Here is a 3,865-nt window from a genome sequence, read left to right as displayed (position 1 = left end):
TAGGGGGCGTGCAGGAGGCAGCCGATCCCTGATTCTCTCTCATCATTGATGTTTCTACCTCTCTCTCCCTCTCCCTTCCTCTCTGAAATCAATAAAAATATATTTAAAGAATAAATAATTTTGTTTTAATGGTCGGCAATGTTTCCCTACCATTTTGTTTTATTTTTTAATATTTTTTAATTGATTTCAGAGAGGAAGGAAGAGAGAGATAGAAACATCAATGATGAGAGAGAATCATTCATTGGCTGCCTCCTGCACACCCCACATGGGCTGGAGCCCCACAATCCGGGCATGTGCCCTGACCGGGAATGGAACCGTGACCTCCTGGTTCATAGGTTGACGCTCAACCACTGAGCCACACTGGCTGGGCTTGGGCACTGTTTCTGAATCCTTGAATGTCTGCTGCTTTTCAGTGGAAAGGGCAAGGTTCCTTCAGAACTCTCACTCTTCCGTTTCATCAGGGGAAGTCAGTGCCCAACAACCACCCCGAATCAGGCTCCTCGGGTTCTAAGCCTGGATTCCAGGCCCATTCATCCCGTGGAATGTTTGCTAGTGAATTCCCCAGGTGTGCAGAGGAAGAGCTCAAGGCCAGAAGATGAGGTGCAGCCCTGTGTGCCGTCTACAAGCTATGTAGCGGACCCCGAACGTTTGCCCAGTCCACGGGATCGAGGGAAGCAAAGGCATGCTTGGTCCCCTCCCCGGCCACACTCCTCCGCCCCTACTGGCTTTCTCTGGAAACTTCCAAACGAAGGTTTCCTCAGGTCCTGATGGCTGTGTCCCAGCAAGTGAAGCCGTGATGAAGACCGAATCTCTGCCCTGGCTGGTGTGGCTCAGTGGATAGAGCATCAGCCTGCGGACCGAAGGGTCCTGGGTTCAATTCTGGTCAAGGGCATGTGCCTGGGTTGCGGGCTCAATCCCCAGTCTGGGGTGTGCAAGAGGCAGCTGATCAATGACTATCTCTCATCATTGATATTTCTATCTCTCTCTCTTCCTCTCCCTTCCTCTCTGTAATCCATAAAAATAAAAAAATTAAAAAAAGACTGAATCCCTGTCCGGCACACCCAGGTTCGCCTTCTGCTTGAGCTTTATTTACTCAGCGACTGGCCAGTTGGCTTTCGGGGAGAAAGCGTTGGAAACTGTGTGTACTGAGGTGGGGCCGACTGTGATTCGATGGGCCCGCTGGAGGCGTTGAACTGCTTCCGGTGCCAAGAGCCCGAGTGGCCGTTGCTTTCTCAGAGCCCTGGGCTCTCCTCTCATCTCCACCCTGGGAGCCTTCCTCCGGCTTCTTCCAGAACATTGTCCGGAAGTGCTTTCTTTCTCAGCACAAGTCACTTTGTTTGTCTCCGAGGGTCCTTATCTGGCTTCTTCCTCCTGCACGTGCTTCCTTTTCCTCCCAGCATCCTGACTTCGGTCCCAAGTTAGTCCCAGACATTCCTCGCTCCCGGGGGTTCCCCAGCCGAAGGATGTTACTCACCACCGCCAGCCTCAGGCCTGCACCCCTGACTGGGCATTTGCATTTAGAATGCTCTTTGGCTCAGGCGGGTGTTGATCCATTTGTCAGCATCTATTTTTAAAAAATTGTATCTCTTTATTGATGTCAGAGAGGAAGGGAGAGGGAGAGAGAAACATCCATGATGAGAGAGAATCATGGATCAGCTGCCTCCCGCACGCCCCCTACTGGGGATCGAGCCCACAACCGGGCATGTGCCCTGACCGGGATTTGAGCTGTGACCACCTTGTTCATAGGTTGAAGCTCAACCACTGAGCCACGCCGGCCAGGCTGCAGTGTCATCTTGTATTGCTGACCTGTGCGGTACTTCCAGATGTGTCCACCTGTGTAGGCCTGTGCACTTCACCTGTTTACCTTTTTGCATATTATTTCACTGTCTCACAAACATGTTTCTGTCATAGTTTTATTTTTCAGGCTAATTTCAAGTTGCCTCTTACTTGTTGGACAGTTAAGAAATGTAGTCTGGCCCTAGCCGGTTTGGCTCAGTGGATAGAGCGTCGGCCTGCAGACTGAAGGGTCCCCGGTTCGATTCCGGTTGAGGACACATGCCCGGGTTGCGGGCTCGAGCCCCAGTGGGGGGGCGTGCAGGAGGCAGCTGATCAATGATTCTCATCATTGAGGTTTTCACCTCCCTCTCCGTCTCCCTTCCTCTCTGAAATCAATAAAAATATATTTAAGAAATAAAAATGAAAATAAAAAATAAAGCCCTAGCCGGTTTGGCTCAGTGGATAGAGCGTCGGCCTGTGGACTGAATGGTCCCAGGTTTTGATTCTGGTCAAGGGCATTACGTTGGTTGCGGGTACATCCCCAGTAGGGGGTGTGCAGGAGGCAGCTGATCGATGTTTCTCTCTCATCGATGTTTCTAACTCTCTATCCCTCTCCCTTCCTCTCTGTAAAAAATCAATAAAATATATTTTAAAAAAATAACAAATAAAGCATGTCTCTTTAAAAAAGAGAAAGAAATGTAGTCTGCTATCCCTCCTTGCGCAGGTGGGCTCGGAGGCCCATCGGTAGCATAGGCCGCTAGCCGATCCTGCCCGTTGGTAAGCTTCCTCCCAAGGTGATCCTGACCAGGGATCGCCTGGTGTCCGCTCCCTTGAACACTGGGCACCACAGCCGCGCAGGGCACACGGCGTGGCACGGGGAGGCAGAGGGGTGTGTGCAGCTCGGGCACAAAGCAGGGCCTGCAATGCAGACACCTCTGCAAGGATCGGCCACCCGAACCCTCCGCCTGAGGGCGACACACAGAGGCTCCCTTTTCCTTTCCACGGTTCAAAGTCCATCCCAGGGGCTCCCGGCAGAAGCGGCTGCTGCTTTCCCAGAGGGAAGGGAGAGGAGCCGCACTGTCCAAAGCAGGCAGCAGGCTGCGCGCTGGCTCAGGCCAGGCGTTGGGGAGCAGTTCCCTGGGGTTTCCCACGGTCTGCGCAAGCGTGTCCCAGGGAAGAGCGGTTCAGGCTTTGCCAACGTCAGTCTGTTCCGGCCTCTGTGAGAACAGCTGCGGCTCACAGCGCGGGGCGGGCCCTTTTGAAGTGGCGGCCTTTTGTTCGGGGCTCTGCTTCCCATCTGGCAGCGCGGGGCTGTCTGCCGTCCCCGGGGACAGGAAGCCGGGTCCCCTGGTCTCCAGGATGAAGGCGCAGGCACTGAGCCCAGACTCTGGCTCAGCGCCTCAAACTGCAAAGCTGGGGTGGCACTATGGGTGGCACTGTGGGTGGCACTGTGGGTGAGCCGGGGGTGGGAGGGCACCCTCAGGGTCTGCGGTCAAGTGTTGACACCTTACCGTTAGGTGATGGGAAGGAACCTAGACAGCTGCCCATTGACTGGGGGGAGAGGGCTTCGGGGTTGCCAATGGACCTACTGGATTTAGTGATGATGAGAAATACAGTAGAGGCATTTGTGTTTTGTTTTTATTGATTTCCAAGAGAGGAAGGGAGAGAGAGAGAGAAAGAGCAATGTGAGAGAAACATTGATCAGCTGCCTCCTGCACGCCCCCTACTGGGGATGGAACCCTGACCTCCTGGTTCATAGGTCCATACTCAACCACTGAGCCTCGCCGGGGCCTGGCTGGGTTTTGTTTTTAAACAAAACTTGGGTTAGTAGAGCCATAACCTGGAAGCAGCTCTTTCATTTTCAACCATAAAGAGCTATTTCCTTTGTAAGCTTCACTCTAGGATGCTTATTACTAGTACTGATATAATTTTGAAACTTTTGATGGTCTAGAACAGGGGTCCTCAAACTTTTTAAACAGGGGGCCAGTTCACTGTCCCTCAGACCGTTGGAGGGCTGGACTATAGTTTAAAAAAAAACTATGAACAAATTCCTATGCACACTGCACATATCTTATTTTGAAGTAAAAAA

This window comes from Myotis brandtii, unplaced genomic scaffold (assembly GCF_000412655.1).
Source record: "Myotis brandtii unplaced genomic scaffold, ASM41265v1 scaffold655, whole genome shotgun sequence".
Lineage (NCBI taxonomy): Eukaryota > Metazoa > Chordata > Mammalia > Chiroptera > Vespertilionidae > Myotis > Myotis brandtii.
Note: the sequence above shows the minus strand (reverse complement) of the source record.